Genomic DNA, 17017 nt, shown 5'->3' with positions numbered 1-17017 from the left:
CGCTGAAAACGGTACACAGACATTTTCATCCCTGGATTTACTTCTCGCTCCGGGATCACAATTATTCATTACCGTTCGATGATGGCGATGTATTCAAATCGAAGCAGCTGAGTCAAGTCGAACGCAAGACAGCAGTTGTTAAACACATCTGCAATTGTAAAATATGTGTTTTGAAGTAGGTTTGTGGAACAGTAATTGGTAGATCCACGCGAACAAGACACCAATGACAGAGAAGGTGCACGCCTGCAGTCAGCTGTATTAACTGTGGGCTGATTACTAATCGATTATTACTGCAATCGAACGATTCGAAGTTATGCTTCTCCCGTGACAAAATATTGTGATCGATTTTACGACGATACTCAGAGGTCGAGTCGCAGATCCCAGCGCAACTTTATCAGATCGAGCGTTTCCATATAGGAATTTCCATAAGTTACGCGGGATCGGAATTAAATAAGGGCGGTCACGTTCAAACGGCAGAGCCGCGCATTAAAAATTCAGAACCACCTACGTCGTCCCCAGTGGAATTCCGAAATTCCATTAAAATCGAACGCGTATATACACACTACAGTATATATAGGCGACTTGAACGGTGTCCAAAAAGCATTCGCGAAATTGGCCAACACTTAATTACCCGACGAACGTAAAAAAGGAAGAAAAACAACACACAGGAGGATAGCTCGTTCGGCAGGCCGCTTTTATATTCATATCAGATGTTCGAATGGTTGATTAGCTGAAATAAACTCGTCAAGGTCCCTCTGCATTATGTAGAGCGTCGTCGCTCTCGTCGACCGTGAAAATTTCTAATCCCCTCGAAAAAAAAATAAGAGAAGCTCTATGGCCTCGCCAGTCGTTCTTTTCATTCGAGGCTCGCGCGATAATTCTATACGCCTCGAGTCAGCGCCTAATTAATTAAACGTCCCTTTTATACAAATTCGCTGCGCTCGTGCAGGTCTCACAGGTTCACTCGCGCAGGAGGTGCGACGTAATCGAGCTGCGCGGCTGCGGAACAAGTCGTGAAACGCAAGGAAAGTAGATTAAACACGCCATCGGAGCGACTGTTTGCGCGCATTAGGAAAATCAAGTTCCGCCTTCGCGCTATATCCTCTTATGTATATTCCGCAGCGTTATACACAGCGGCGCCTGGCATCCTTGGCCCGCGCGAACATGCACCTTCCTTCCTTCCTCCTCCATTTTTTTTTTCTCCTCTTCTCACGACTGCATTCGCGCTGCAGCAGCAGCAGTGTGCGCCGCGTGCTCTCTCGCTATATTATTCTTTTGTCACCGTCGTCGTCGACGTCGTTTGCGCGATTACGCAATTACTTTAAAAAAGTTTTCCGGCTCCTCGTTGTGTGTACGTGTTATTTTTAATGGCCGTTTAAAAATAGCGCACGTAACGAGCTCCGCTGGATATATGCCTTATAACGCCAGGCGGGCGGCGCGGCAGCCAAGTTTTCGCATATGAATGACGAATAATGTGTAATGGCTCCTTGCAACGCGAGCTACCGGCACACACAAACAGGGGAGTGAGTGTATATGCACGAAAAATGGCTTTCGTAAGCTCAAGGAGAAAGCGCGCTCGTAATTACTTTTTTAATGTATTCCCTTTCTCTCTCTCTCTCTCACTCTCTCTCTCTCTCTCTCACTCTCTGTGCAGCGCGCGAGTGTTCATTTGTTTGATTGTTTTTCTACTTCGGAGGAAAAAAATAATGGTCTTCGAGCTTAACGTTGATTGTTTGCTTCTGGAATTTCAAAGCGCGCGCAAGCGCTCGAGAGAGAAAAATAGCTTCTCGAGCGAAGCCGCTGCTGTAGGATACATGTCACGTGCGCTCGCTCGCGCGTCCTTTTCCTTATTCTTCGTTCAAAAATATTGATTTTGTAATTTCGACAGGACGTGAGGGCACGCGACGCGCGACTAAATGTATCTCGGCGGAATCTCGAGTGAGGAAGCCTCGCAGCTCACGTATGTTAATATTATAAAGGCATCGCATCCCCTGTACTACTGCGTTCAAGTATACAGGGAAAATCGAATCGTCGCAAACAAATCCCGTCGCTGCGGTTTCCAAAAGCAAACGTCTCCCACACACGCACTCGTCATCTATCAAAACGTCGCTGCTGTGCGTCGCGCGCAGTAATAAGTCGAATCGTGCCTGTGTGTGTGTGTGTACAGGCCGTTATTGTCGCCGCAGCGTCGACATATCAAATATCGTGCCTCGTTTTTCCGGCCGACATAGCCGCGCCGTGACATATAAATGATCGCCGCGACGGGAGAGAGAGAGAGAGCTGCGGGGAATGCCATATATACGCCATGGTTTATAGGCATTTCCATTAGCAGCCATATCGGCCGCCCACGTCACTGCGCTGAGGGTATATATAATAAGCGAGAACGCGTACGTGCGGAGGAATTCGCAAATGAATTTTTTTTACTGTAGATGCGCGTTTGATTAGTCCGATTATAAATTAATAACGCGGAGGTGTATATTTTCGAGGAGGTCGCTCGGGAGCAACAAAGGAATCAGCTCACGCGTCGCTGAATTCGTATTCCGTTTGTTTAGGATGCTGCAGTGCCGTATTTGCGCGTAAACACTGCAGGCGGGCGAGATAATTGAACTAGTTTCCTTTTTTCCCCCGCATGCGGAGCTTTTTGCGACGCGGTAGTTTTATCGGGCCGTATAAACCGAGAGAGAGGATTTTATTTGCGTCGGAACATTTTCAATCGGCTGATTTGCATACTATCGTCCCGCACGCGAGAGGATGTTTAGAGTCTCGAGGGGAACTCTCCAATGACACTGCAGATGATTGCGATTTTTCGGGCGGCATTATTTGAATTTGAAATTCCCGCGAGGCTGAGTTTGCTCTCTCGCGCGTTGAAATTGCAAGTTTCTGTGTGCACAGCGTTTGCATGATTCGCGCACGCGTGAACGCTGTAACGACGAGGTGTGTCTTATGGGGGGGAAACAGCAGTTTGGAGAAGTTCGCGACTCAGCGTTTACGGAATTGCGGAATAAAAAAAACTCCGACAGCCAAATAGAAATTTCAAATTGCGCCGCGGCGAAATTCCATTTGGAAATACCGATTTTCACTTGGCAGCTCCGAGAAGAGCTGATATAGAGGGGGGAAAAAGACCATTAGAAATTTCTTCCGTTTCCAATATCCCGGCCGCTGCAGCGGGCTCTCTCGACGAAACTTGCGCAAAATTGCATCATCGGCGCTGCATCACCCCTAGAGAAAAACGATGCTGCTCCCACCCACCCACACGCGTATATATAGGTATATAGACGAGAGGGAGCGGACGTTAAAGCGCAGCACGGCTCGAAATCAAAAGCTCCTCGTATATGCGCTACGTACGTGCGCGCGGCGGCGGCGGCGGCGGCGGCGGCGGCGGCGGCGGCGATAAATTAGGGATGCCGAACGTTCGAAAGGTCAGCTCGATTGGCCCGAGGAAATCCAAAGTTTCGCTCTACGCGATCGAAAAATAATTGATGCGGCGTAGGGGCGAGGTCGTGGAAATTCTGATGCGCGTGGCAAGTCGAAAGGGAAAACTCGGAGCCGGTCCCTAAAAAGCCACTGCGCGCAAAAAATGTAGGTCAATCTGATTTGCGGATTTGATCAATGTCGGCTTTTATTCCGCGTCCAAAACGCCCGAGAGAGAGAGAGAGAGAGAGAGAGAGAGAGAGAGAGAGAGAGAGAGAGAGAGAGCTGAGAGCCCGTCGGTATCGGCAATTACTCGCGCCCGCGGGACACAGCCGACGAGGTTGGACTCGTCCCCGCGAGAGACGCGCACAATTGATAGCGCGGTCGCTCTAAAAAGCCCCGATCATCGCCGCAGCCCCACCCACATCGCGCGCAATACATCCCTATCGCAAAAAGTTCGTAAAAAGCGAAAGGCTGCGCCGCGACGACGGAGAAAAAAACGGTCGAGGGAGTAGAAGACTATACAGTACAGAGCTCGGCGCGCGCTGCGGCAAAAAAGAAAGGTTTCCCTCCGCCGCGGCGGGAAAATAGGCGCCCGGGTCCTAACTGGATTAGCTCTCTCGGTGTGCGCGACTAGGCGGTCCTCTACCTCGACATGTACACACACACACATGCGCGTATAGAGAGGCTTCTATACGCGTCTATGCATCCGCTGCGCCGTTGTAACGAGATTAGGAGTCTGGCGGGGCAGAGCTCGGTTCATCGCGTGCCGCATTGCGCGTAGTTCGCGCAGACTCAAATGCCACCGCCGCCGCGGCCAAGAACACGAGAATATGAATAAATCAACCCCCGCCAGCTCTCTCTCTCTCTCTCTATAGATGCGAGGGAGGCTGCGCGGGGGAGAAGAGACTCGCCCCTCCGCTACTCCGCGACGCCCCACTTTCGCCCCTCGGAGTCTGTATGGCTATAACAGTGGGTACGAGACGCGGAGGAATGGTTTATCAAAAATTACCGCCCGTATAGTTCCGGCGCGACAAGCTCCATAATGCACGCGGACACGGCTGGAATTCGAGCGTCGAATCGCGTTCGATTAGCCGCGAAAGACCGAGGGACGAAGCTGCGGGCGAAAAGAGTCGTGGAATTTATTTTCGAGCGCGAAAAAGCTCCGTCTTTCAGAGAGAGAGAGAGAGAGAGAGAGAGAGAGAGAGAGAGAGAGAGAGAGAGAGAGAGAGAGAGAGAGAGCACTGCAGAGCAGCTCGGAGAAAGAGCTCGGACGACTCTTAAAAATTTTAACGTCCTCCTTTGTGTCGGCCCCCACCGAGGGAGCTTACTCTCGCGCGTGTGCCGGGTATAACAGCAGCGCGCAAAGAGGTCAAATTTTTCTGATATTCACATCTCGCCCGGGTGCTTTGTACAAACATCCGCGTTATATACTATGAGTCCGGCCGCGCGCACAAAGCGGGCGATATTCATTTCCGACGGCGCCGCATTATCCTTTTGAGGCGCGGCTACCTCTGGACAGGGGATGTCCCTCTTTCGGGAAAAAATCGTTGCGTCCCTGACTCCCTCGGCGCTAAATCCACTAATTTTCCCTCGAACTATTCGCGAGCGGCGGCGGTTCTGTCGGTCTGGCCAAGGCGAGTCTTTGGCTACTCCCTACTACCCTCTCTCTCTCTCTCTCTCTCTCTGACTCTCGAGGTCGAGCGGATCGAAGTTGGCAGAGAGAGAGAGAGAGAGAGAGAGAGAGAGAGCTCCAACGGCGCTGCCGCGAGATCTCGCGTGTCGGATCTCGGAAGCGCCAGAGCCGCGCTGCAGTTTGAGACTCTAATGACGTTCTCGAGGGACGACGAATGTGAATAGGCTCGCGCTGAGAGAAAGAGGGGGAGTATGCGCGTTTAACCCCTTTATTCGTGTGATTTTTTCCCTCTCTCTCTCTCTCTCTCACTCTTACTGCGGAGCTATTGGGACTTTTCCAGAGGAATATCGAGCGCGCGCTCGAGGGGCTTTGAAAGTCGAGGCTGTCGATACGCAATCGCTTGACTCTTCGAGTGAGAGCCGATTTGAAATTCGCGGATCTCGACAAGTCGGAATAGCTGCGCCCATATTTCATCGACTCCCTCTCGCTCTTCGGGCCAAATGATCGCGATTTTAGAAAATGTTCGTCAGAGCCTACGCGAAAATAGAAGAAACGACAGCGTATATAACAGCTAATCCGCGCTCGCGAGCCTGGGAGAAAGCGAAAAGCCGGATAAGCGCGCGTCGGGCTGTATCGGAAAAATAAAGAGCGAGAAAAGCGCAGTTGAATATTTCGCCCGTATACACGTATATATATATATGTAATGCACACACGCGGCTGTTTATATCGATCGGCCGCCGACAAAAGATTACGTCTAGCGTAACGTTTTAATGCTCGCGCGAATATATATACATCTCGATTCAAATCACCGTACACGTACATGCACACGTCGGAACCTTCGAGCACAAAGACTGGCTGTTTACGTTCGAGAAAATTCGAACAAACACGCATCAGAGCTGCCGCGAGTATCTCTCGGCGTTATGCAAAAGGCGCGAGCACGTACATCCGCGCAGCGAAATTCAAAATAAATACGAGAGAGAAGGTACATCGGGCTGAGTAAACAAGCTCTCGCCCGCGGACGCGCGTACTGGAATCGTCCAAGTAGTGAAGGTCCGGCTTTGGTTGGACCGCGAGCATTGTGCGCGTATATAAGCTGCTGGTGCCATGAATAAGTGATCCCCCCTCTCGAAAAAAAAACGTCAATATTCAGCGCGTCAACTTCCACGTCGATAGAGCCCTAATTCAAGATACATTCGCTACACGATGTAGCATACGGGTGTACACACACGGGGGGCGGAAAGCAAAAAAGGAAGAATACCGCATTATCGAGAGGGAGAGCGCGAAATCGTTATATGCAGTCGCGAGAAAGAGGGAGAGGCAGTGGCGCGCGCAGAGAGCAACGTCGCATCATACTTACCGCATAATGTGCTGCAGCGTCACTATACGGATGCATGCGTGCGCGCGGCTCCCTCGACTCTACACTCCCACCCCTCACGCGTGTATAATCGTTTTTCACCGCGAGGGCTCCTCTATTATCTTTTTCACCTATAGTGCACAGGCTCTATACATATACATTTATGCGTCGTACGCCGAGTACGGTGGGGATATCGGTTGACCCTACCTCCCCCGCACAGTAGCTCGTATTTACGGAATTTTTGAGACGACGCACGTGTATTGCGCGATTTATGAGCTTTCTCCGCCCCCCCCCCTCTCTCGCAGGGCTTGCTTATGTGTCGGCGGAGCGAGCCAGCGGCGGCGTACAACTGCGGCTTTTAGGTCACTTTATTATGTAGGTCAGAGAGCGCGCGCTCGAGTACGAGCGACTGCTGCTCTATTGTTTTTAAGCCGTTTTAAGGTGCTCTCACTCTCTGTTTCTCTGAGGAGCTTCCCTATACGTGTGCGGCGCCGTTACGCGATGCTTCTTTCTCTCTCTCTCTCTCTCTCTTGCGTCGTATATTCCTCTCCTTTGTTGCGCCAGTACTTCCGCGCGAGGGTGGGGGGGGGGGGAGGGACAAATGAATTTTTCAGCCGGTTTTGCGTTCGTTAGAGATAGGGAGGCTCCGTAAAAAGTAATCGGGGAACGAGGCCCTGTGTACAGCAGCTTCTTTTCTCTCTCGCTCGCCGAGACGTTTGAGCGATGTTCAGCCCGGTTAAATCGACCGATGCGCGGGCTTCTTCTCTTTCTCGCGAATTTTTATATAGAAAGTCGGTCCGGCGAGTGTAAATAACGAGGGTGATGAAAGTTCAACTTATGACCGATTTCCAATTCGATTTTAGCGGTTATGTTTAATTCGTCGAGGCTTGCTGTAGATAAGTGCGCTGACGCGCGGGGAGCTATAGCTTCCATTCAGGCGGATTATTCCGCGTAATAAATAACGCATTCTCGAGCGTCGGTCGGATATCAGTCGAATAACACGTAACCCAGATTTTTCTTTTATCTCTCTTTGACACGCTCGTACAATCAATCAAATAATTTCTAGCCCAATAAGTCGAGCTACGCTATTTTTCACCGCCTCGAATTTGTGTATTCGTTTTTTAAATCACAAGCCTGTAGAGAATTGTCACTTTGAGCCCCCGAAAAAATCGTCCGCCGCTGCCGTATAAATCGCAATATATATGCGCGCGCGAAAGGGCGACGGGAGCTTAAAGAGCGGCTGCGTGTGTTGTGTGTCAGGAGGCGAAATTCGGTATATAATCCCGACGGCGCAGCATCCCCCCCCCCCCTTCTCTCTCTCGTTGCTCGCGCAAAATCGATAAAAAGCAGCGGGCAAAAAGCTCAGAGAGCTGGTTGCTCCCTCTCGGCCCTCAAACAAACGGATGTGGATATGTGTATGTATACGTGTACACAGCGACGGCTACACATATGCAGCGGGTATATATACGGGCTCTCAGGGTAAACTCCTCGAAATTCGTCCGATATTTGTCTTGAATACATCTCTCGCGCGCACGCGATTCTCCGTTATTATATGCCCGACTCTCTTTCTCTCTCTCTCTCTCTCTCTCTCTCTCTGTGTGTATTGTGAGAGCCGCGATTGGTTCCGTCGAGGGTATATAGGCCAGCGATATCGCGTGTGTGGCTTCGCGCGCGAGCGTTTGATGAACGGCGATTTTTCGAGCTTTCTCCCTCTCTCGTCTGCCGCTTCGATTTCCCTCGGAATTTATCGCCGATGGGGTGTGGATAGGGGTGTGCTTTTCTCCGAGGCTACGTTTATTTTTTTTTCTCTCTCTCTCTCTCTCTCTCGCCTATTTTGCCTCCTCCAGGGACTCGTGCGCGGCTACGTTTGATGACATGCACCGGGTTACATAAAAGCGATGCTAATTTATCGTATGCGGATGTGTGTCCTGCTCCCCCCGCATAATGACACGTGAATGTCCGAGAGATTTGTTGCAGGTGTCCGGGAGTCACGTGAGCTTGAACGCGCGGCCCGAAAATTAATTAGGAGAGACAAATTTTCGCCATTCTTATACGCGCGTGTACACGTGTAAAAATGTATTCAGCGCCGCCGGGAGCTTGGCTCTCGAGATTTTGAGTCGTCATTTTATAATATGTAGGCCAACGAATCGATGATTTTTATCGTTCTGTTTCGTGTTATCTCCATCGATTCTCGACGGGGCACGTTTCTGAAATATAACGGCCGACACGAGAGAGAGAGAGAGAGAGAGAGAGAGAGAGAGAGAGAGAGAAAGACCCGCCCCTACTCCGAGGCTGCTGCTGAAAAACACGTATTCGGAGCGAATTAATGCGCCTATGCAAAAAAGGCTTCGATCTATGCTAACTCCTTGGCATGAAAATCATCGAATAAATTTAAACTACATCGAAAAAGCTTATTTTCGCCCGCTCTCTTTAAGCCGGTCGAAGAAAGGCCACTTTAGAGCCGCTTTTTGGGTGTAAAAAACGCGGAAATCGTGCAAGCGTTACGAAAAGTATTTATTCGTCGACTTCCGCGAGCACGACCTAATTCGGAAAAATAAACTGTACAGAAAACACACAGCGAGGTGCAATTTCATCGAAATAGCCGAGCGCGAATGCACCGCAAATCATTATTCAAATGAATACGGAAACGACTGATTCGGTTTCGTTCGCATCTATACACAACTTTCATCGAACCTCTGTGTACGGGACCTTCGTTAACGAAAGTAATTCGCAGCCGCGAATCCGAGTGCTTCTATACGCACGTTCCGGCGCGAGTAATCCGCGGAGGAGTCCTTGGAATTACACTTTTCGAAAGATAAAAAGATAAACGTGTTGGAGTTTTTGTTAAAACTTAGATTTAGTATTTTGAAATACTATTCAGTTCTTGTTTTATTGTAGCTGGGAAAACCCAAGAACAGATGCCGTGCCGAGTCCGTCGCCGAACTCGGCAGCGCATCTGCTCGTTTTATAATTACAAGCTTTTCAAAGACGCGCTTTGTTTGTTGCCTACGAAAAATACGTGCGACAAATACGGCAATTAGGGATTAAGAAGGAGCGCGAACTTCGCTTTATGATACCCAGGTGAGCGGCGGGGGCTATTAATAAGCGTCGTCGCGTACCTGGATATCGTCAGCGTCCCTCCTGCGATCAGCCATAGGACCGCGTCACCGAGATATTGTAATACCCTCAGCGGAGGATAGCAGTTAGTTCTGTCCGAATCGAGCAAGCGAGCAGTTGTCCAGTCGAACGCTTCACTGACATCTGACTACGCTGTCATACTTGTATTAATTTCTTGTTCTTTTTTTGTATTAATAAATATATTCACCGTGAGAAGTTATACCCTGCTTGATTTTTATTTTCAACAAAACGATTAAAGGTTGATTCATCGCCGGCGGGATTAACCTCACTGCGGATCTGATTACGAATGCAGGATAGTAGCAATATGCACCTGTACTCGGCCGGCGTGAAATAACGACTTATATCCGCAGCTTCGCGCTTTACACTTCTCCGCTCAGTTGTATATCGTGTACGGTACACACGCGGCTAATTCGAAATTCGAGCTGCTCTGTCTCTGTGTTTATCGCCATTGTTTCGCCGGGTTTCATACACAAAGCCGACCGCAACACTTCCGAAAGAAGAGAGAGAGAGAGAAAAAAAAACAGCAGCGGCGGCAGCGCACAACAACACCCCGGAAGGCACAAAGAGCCGCGCGCACCGCGAAAAACAATCAAGCGCGCGATTCTTTCCCAGCGCACGCAAAAAGTTTTCCCTTTTCTTTTTTCATCATTTCGCGTACACAGGTACTGCATGCACACACGTATACACGCGGAACGTCGGAGAGCATATGTAGGTCAAAGCTGCGCATTCGGTGCTTGCAGTGTATACGCTATATAGCGAGAGTCGCGGGCGAAAATGTCGCGTGACGCAAGCAGCGCCGGCACTGCCTTATACATCTCTCTCTCTCTCTCTCTCTCTCTCTCTCTCTCTCTCTCTCTCTCTCTCTCTCTCTCTCTCTCTCTCTCTCTCTCGCTCGCTGTTCCGTCGCCGCGGCGTGTATAATCTTCTTGTCAAATTTTAATTGCCGGCGCACGCAATTTTTATTTAACGAACCGCGATAGGCTTCTGGGTCAAGCTCTGCAGAGAGAGAGAGAGAGAGAGAGAGAGAGAGAGAGAGAGGCCTTTTCACCCTCTCTCTCTCTCTTTCTCTGTCGGTGCGCGTGTGTGGTACGTATTCTCGCGAGCTTTCCTCTGCGGCGAGCAAAGCCATGGCGCTTAAGCGATTAATTAAATTTAAAGCGCCGCGTTTCAGAAGAGATTTTAATGCCGCCGTGCGCGCGTTTGTGTGTGTGTGTGTGTGAGAGGTATACGTCTAGCTGAGATGATAAAGGGAGGGGAAATTGCTAAACCCAATTACGGGCTACTAATTGTCGCCTTGGCTTCTCTTTCTCTCCCTCGTCCGCCTCTTCTTTGGGGGCCCAGCTGTCACCGTATACTACGGGAGCTTTCTTCTCCTTTTTCTCGGAGAGAAATTCAATTTCAGATTGATTCGATCGCCGCTCGACGTCGCCAAGACGCTTCGAGAGTTGCAAACGTTTAATTAAACCTTGTGTATACACGTATATACACGGCGCTTTTTTGCTTTCAGCCGTGCACGTGCACGCAACAAAAAGAAAATAGTCGCGAGGAGGAGGAAAATTCGATTCTCGGCTGCGTAGGATGGTTGTAAACTGAAATTTTCAACCGGCGTCGTGTGATGTTCGGAAATGTAGGTCATTTTCAGCCTATTACTCCCTAAATTGGATACTCGAGCTGTGATCAGTAGCCGGAGCTTTATTATATTCTCTAGTTTTACGGGCAATTATAACGATCGACGCCTCGACTATACTGAACTACACGGGATTATCGGCTGACGTAGACTACTTGAAAAATGCTCACCAGGCCGTTGATTCGCGCCATTCACGCGCAAATACAAAACAGAGACCGGCTCTCTCTCTCTCTCTCTCTCTCTCTCTCTCTCAAGGCAGTCGAGGGGGAGCGAATCCGCGCGCACATATCGCTGAAGATAAAGAGAAAGAGTGCGGAATGGGACGGCGCGCCGGGGCTATAAGGGCGGATTCCGAGGATAAAAACGAGAGAGACGGATGGTGTCCCCAAGGAGAGAGAGGAAGAGGGAGTCCGAATTTTCCGTCGAGCCGGATTTCTGCCGCCCTTTTCTTCTCTCTCCACTTTTGTCCTCGCTCCCTCTCTCTCTCTCTCTCTCTCTCTCTCTCTCTCTCTCTCTTCTCAATTTTTCCTCTTCGTATACTTTTCACGGCTGACCGAAGCTCCTTCCACACTCCTTGCGCGACTAAGTCTACTGACGTTTCAGCAATTTCATTGAAAACACAGCCGCGAAAATCGCGCTGATTAAAGAGAAGAACTATTCTTGTTTCTTTTCCTCCAATCAACGGCCACTGATGTGGCAAAAAACGCGAGCTGAGGACGTAGCATCTCGTATCCGTCCATTTGCTCGATCGCGGAAGGAAAGCCAGGAGAGAATTAGGGGGGAGAAGATGGCGGGCGCGCTACTGCAAATTAGCGCGATACAAAGGAGCAAAGTGCCGTGCGTATAGCCGAGAAAAAGAGCAAGGGATTATTCTTCGGAAGCGAGACGAGGGTTATAATAGATGATAGAAGATATTTCGAGCAGCGGGATCGAGAGAGAGAGAGAGAGAGAGAGAGATAAGAGCCAGCTGTACCAGCAGCGCGTGTACGAGCATAAAAATCCATCGAGGGTGTAAAGAGGACGGAGGCGCAGCTAGGCATTATCGCGTGTACCGGAGCTGGATAAGGGGGATAAGGAAAGAATGGGGAATGTTAAGCGTATACCGGTGCGGAAATTTTAGAGTGCGGACGGATTGAGAGAGCGAGCGGATCGATGTCGTGCGTGCGGGAGGAGACAACGAGGGAGAGAGAGGAAATAACGGGGGAAGAACTAATGTTAACGCGCTTGGGAGGTAATTACGAGCGGAGGATAAATGAAGCAACTCCTGAGTATTCAGGCCAGCCAGTGTAAGAAGTCGGGAAAGAGGAAGAGGAGATAAGGACACGCCTAATCGGGCTTTTGTACTTTTCAACTGCCGCTGCTGTGCAAACGCAGATTCCGCGAGCGAATCGCGTAATTATGATTAGAGACAGGCGGCGCGTGAACAAGCTAACGGACGCGCGCGGGGGCAATATCAGTAAATTAAGAATTAACAAGCCAATCGGTAGCCTTAATAAGCGGCGATACACACCCAATATCGCTGCCCGTTGGCGGCGCCTTGAACGAGGCGCAAATTACGGCCGGCCGTGTCATCCGAAAGGGAAATCGTTACACCGCGTACACACGACAGCGCGAGAGAGACGAAGGGGAAATTAATTTCTTCCTACACACATCCTTCCGTGCGACGATGCATCCCGTCGTTTATTTATTTTCCATGTACGTCGCCGTCGTCGGGGCTAGCTTTATTGCCTCCGCTCCTGCAAGCACAGACACACAGACACAGAGCGGGCCACGTGTGTATCTCGGTCGGCCGCGTTTTATCCATATATCGATCGGTGGCCCGCCGCGCGAGCTCTTTCTCTCTAAACTTGAACTCCGATTATCTCTCTCCGTGTGGGCGCCCCGAAAAAATAACACACGGAGTGCTGGCGGCGCTTGGTACAACAAAGAAAGGAAGGAAGGAGCGATTAGCGCCGACGAATTGCGGTTTTATTCGCATTTTGTCACAGCCTTTGGACTATTAATATTTCTTCCCATTTATCGGGCCTGCAGAGCCGATGGCGAAGAAAGCGGTTTATCGCTCGTCCTTTTGCCAGTGGCCCCTTGAACGCGCGCGGTTTTTTATTTTCCATGCGGTGCTGTTCGTTAACCCACCTCGGTTTGCTTCGCCGCCGCTCGAAGGATTTTCGTTTGATTGCTTTATTTTCAGCCTCTGGTGGAAAACTCTCTCTCTCTCTCTCTCTCTCTCGCGGCTCTCAAAGAGGAGAAAATTGAAAATTAATCAGGCTGAAAGCGTCGCCGATTAACCTTGGGCAGCTTGTTTGTGTGCGCGCGCGTGTAATGGAAAATTCAAGCCGTCTTCGTTGACGAATTAATACCGCGCGCGGGATGCGCCGACGTAATTCAGCGACTCGATCTTCAAGCGCTTATAGGTATATACACAGCTCTTCGAGCGTTATATTTATCCCCGGAGCGAACGTTGCGCGACGTAGCTTCATTTTATTTACGGGGAGAAATTGGAAGGAAGTCGGAAAAGTTTAATCCCTCGCTCGCGTATTCCCTCGGGGAGATGCGAAAAGACGGAAAAAACACGCCCCGAGTTGATTAAATAACACGAAGAAAGAGAGAGAGAGAGAGAGAGAGAGTGGTGTATTTTACATACATCTCGATCTACATCAGGAGACGAGCTGTACGCGCAGCAAAGAGGGAGGAAAGATCCTTCGCAGATTCCCGTGTTATTTAATGAACTTCCGCTTTCCTACGCCGCGATGCTATATTGCCCCGAGAAGGAGAGGAGCGTAAAGAAGTCGAAGATCCGCTTTAAATTCATATTATTCTTAGATCCTAGACGATGCCGGCGCGCGCTCAATAAAGTCCGCCCCGAGAAGAGAGAATTTACATATTTTCACCTACGCCCTACTGTGTGCCTGTATGTGCCCGGCAATTGATCCTCCGCGTAACTGAAAATTGCCGCGCGTCCTTAACCCACTCTTAAAAATTATTCTTACTGTCGTCGAGATATTATCGGTCTCGATTTTTCAAACGCTTCGGCAAATTCGACTCGCTCAAGGATGATTTCGACATAGAGCATGAATTTATCATATGCATTTCCAGCGCGCAGTCAAGGACGCCCGGCTGAGTTTCTCGCTTTTCCCGCGAAAAATCGCCCTTCTTCCTTACATTCCCCGGATAAACACGAGCACCGCGTGTTATCCAGCTGGAGGATCCAAGGCAGAAGAAGCAGCTGCCGACGCTGTGCTGCAGAGGAAAAAGACTAGCGCGCGAATGTTCACTTTGTCCTTCGGCACATCTTAGCCCGGTTTCCTCCCCCTCGTAAACACATAGCCACTCTCTCTCTCTCTCTCTCTCTCTCTCTCTCTCTCTCTCTCTCTCTCTCTCTGACACATACATACGTATACGAGCTCGTAATAGCAGAAGCGAGTGAGAGAGAGAGAGAGAGTGCGCGCATCAGGTGCGCAAGAGCCGACCCCTTGGCCGTTAGGGACTCCTGAATTATTCATCCTCCCCGGGCGAGGCTGCTGTGCGAGAGCGAGGGACTTCTTCTTCCTCCTCGTCTCTTTTTAAAGCACTAGTGGAAGCGTTGACTTAGCTGCCTTACTCTCGCTCTCTGCACGCGGGAACTCGTACTCCGACCCAGCGTGCGGGCTCCGCTTAATTTCTTAATAACGCCTCGGCACCCCGTCGAGGAGATTCTCTCGAGGAGGCGGGGGAGCTTCTCAGCTCCCGATGTTTGCCTTTTTTTCTCCTGTATACTTACACACGCGCGGTTTTCTTTCGCCGTGAAACTCGACGCGAGTGGGATATTGAAACACACGAGGCGCGACTTTAGCTCACAGCTGATCAAGACACGCGCGCTCTGTTCTCTCTCACTTTACGCGTTTTTCCACAAGTGGCCCAGCGGCTGTAACCCTCCTGCCAGAAGTGTGTGCGCAGCAGCAAATAATAATACAACGTCGGATAACGGAATTTCAAGTTTTCCCGCCCCACCCCCCCGCGCGCATAACGAGGTTATATTTAGCAAGTTTTAACGAAATCAAAGTGATATCTTATGTATGCAGCGCTTTCTCGCTCGGCTACGTCGTGTGTCCCCGGCGTTTCGTATGCACTATTCACGCTTACTCCACTTCTTATTCATGAGCGCGTACGTGTGTGTGTGTGTGTGTGTGTGTGTGTTAAATTTCATTAAAATTAACGTCTATTGAATTTTGCGAAGCGTTCGCCCTTTGGAAAATTCATGCCGCAACTGAAGCGCTGGCGTTAAGAATGGAGGAACTGCGTATTCGCGAACGACATCACTTTTAAATTTCTCCCTCTGCAGAATCTAAATGCGCGACTCTGAGGGATCAAAGGGTCTGCTTTTGAAAAATGTACGCACTGTGTTTCAGCCCGGGAAAAATAAGGAGAGCGACGAGCGATAAAAAATAACGTCGCAGCAGCGATTTTCGCGTGTGGGCATGCACGAACCTGCGGGTAATGCACAACGACTCGAGCGCGTGATAATTTCAGCTGTAAGTATTCAGGAAAGCTTGATGTATTCATGCGATTATCGCAAGTTTTTAATTTATTCATGTACGCTCGCGGCGCATATAATAGCCGGTGAGCGAGTGTGTGTGTGTGCGCGTGTGCCTTTGTTGACTGCTTTATAATATTGTAACGTTGAACGACGAGAAAAGGGGAAAAGCTCGAGTGAAAAGGCTGGGAGTAATTGAAAGAGACGTGGGGATGTACGAATGTCAGTTCTTTAATTCTCAATTCAAAATTACGTTATATCGTCTCTCCCGACGCAGCCACCCACGCGCGAGATGTATAGTACGTCGAATTTTTGTCTTATCGAAAATTGCTCTTCGCTTGTTTCAGCCCTCAGGCCTCGGGCGCATCTCCTCAGACTCGGCGAAGAGAGAGAGAGAGAGAGAGAGAGAGAGAGTTTTATGGGTAATTTCACAGGCCAGAGGGAAAGCGAGTGTGTGACTCGCTCGAATTTACGAGGCTCGTCGCATTGCAGCGTCGAACGCTGTTGTACCAAAACTTTCCGAAATTCCGCGCGTAATTTTTAATAAAAGCCCGCGGACAGGTATGAGAACGTTAATTTTCATTAGCGCGCTCGGAGAGTGTTTCATTTTGCCCCTGCGCCAGTTAAATTACAGCGCTTTCTTCCGCTGCTGCACCGCAGAGCTGCGGTCGTGTGACTAAAAACCCCACCGGTGTGTTTCGCTCATACACTACACCGCAGTGCTTTAATTGTACCGAGTGGAGCGAGTAAAATAAAAGATTTAATCTCCGGCCTCATCGCTGGCATTACCATTTTTTTCTATTAGTCGCGCGAGCTCTCTCAAGGTTTCTTCTTGCTTGACCTGTCAGTTGGACGAGGCTGTAAAGGTTATGATCGGAAGTTTCGAGTTTATAGCTCACACTTTCTCGTGTATCTTAATTACACGCCCTTTAAGTACAAAAACGGCGCGTTCAACGTGTCTGATTTATAGGTTAAACATCTTCTCCCTTTACGCGAGCACATATTCCCCGATAATTTGTAACCCGGTCGAGTGAAAAATGACCAGCGTAGCTCTCTCGAAGGATGATGGCCATACATTTGGACGTTCTCTCTCTCTCTCTCGCTGTTTTGAATTTCCGAAAATGAAAAGCATCCTTCCACTTTTGGGGACAAGAGTAAGGCAAAACAAAAGAAACAAACAAAAAACTCACTCTCACGACGACGGCTCCTAGATCAATAAATCGCCGGCATCCAAATTCAATTAATCTCGTTGCTCTCTCCCAAACACGCCTCTTCCATACTACTCATACCGGCCAACAAGCCGCGTCCGCGTCGGCTATCTTCGCGGAAACGTTCCGCCGG

General features: G+C 49.7%; 1 protein-coding gene across 1 annotated transcript in view; it reads right to left on the bottom strand.

Annotated features, from left to right (window-relative positions):
- Window positions 1-16973, bottom strand: part of LOC100122318 (protein obstructor-E) — a 57626-nt gene extending 40653 nt beyond the window's left edge. Inside the window, exon 1 of the mRNA XM_031932106.1 lies at window positions 16867-16973. The gene's annotated coding sequence lies outside the window, so the exon portion shown is untranslated. The remainder of the gene's footprint in view (window positions 1-16866) is intronic.
- Window positions 16974-17017: the final 44 nt, after the last annotated feature.

Source organism: Nasonia vitripennis, chromosome 5, assembly GCF_009193385.2.
Source record: "Nasonia vitripennis strain AsymCx chromosome 5, Nvit_psr_1.1, whole genome shotgun sequence".
Taxonomy (NCBI): Eukaryota; Metazoa; Arthropoda; class Insecta; order Hymenoptera; family Pteromalidae; genus Nasonia; species Nasonia vitripennis.
This window is presented reverse-complemented; position numbering and strand designations above follow the sequence as displayed.